Here is a 284-nt window from a genome sequence, read left to right as displayed (position 1 = left end):
CCCGCGCTGCACGGGAGCAGGCGGCTGCCCCCTCTGCCCCTCACCGTGCTCTGCTTCCCGGCTGCGAGCCTAGTTGACGGAGATGTTGATCTCTGGTCCCTGGCGATGCATCAGCTCACACTCCCGCGCTGCACGGGAGCAGGCGGCTGCCCCCTCTGCCCCTCACCGTGCTCTGCTTCCCGGCTGCGAGCCTAGTTGACGGAGATGTTGATCTCTGGTCCCTGGCGATGCATCAGCTCACACTGGAGGGAGAAAGAAGAAGGCTCAGGGTTGGCCCGTGGCTC

This window comes from Nestor notabilis, unplaced genomic scaffold (genome assembly GCF_000696875.1).
Source record: "Nestor notabilis isolate BGI_N333 unplaced genomic scaffold, ASM69687v1 scaffold22487, whole genome shotgun sequence".
NCBI classification, from domain to species: Eukaryota; Metazoa; Chordata; class Aves; order Psittaciformes; family Psittacidae; genus Nestor; species Nestor notabilis.
This window is presented reverse-complemented; position numbering follows the sequence as displayed.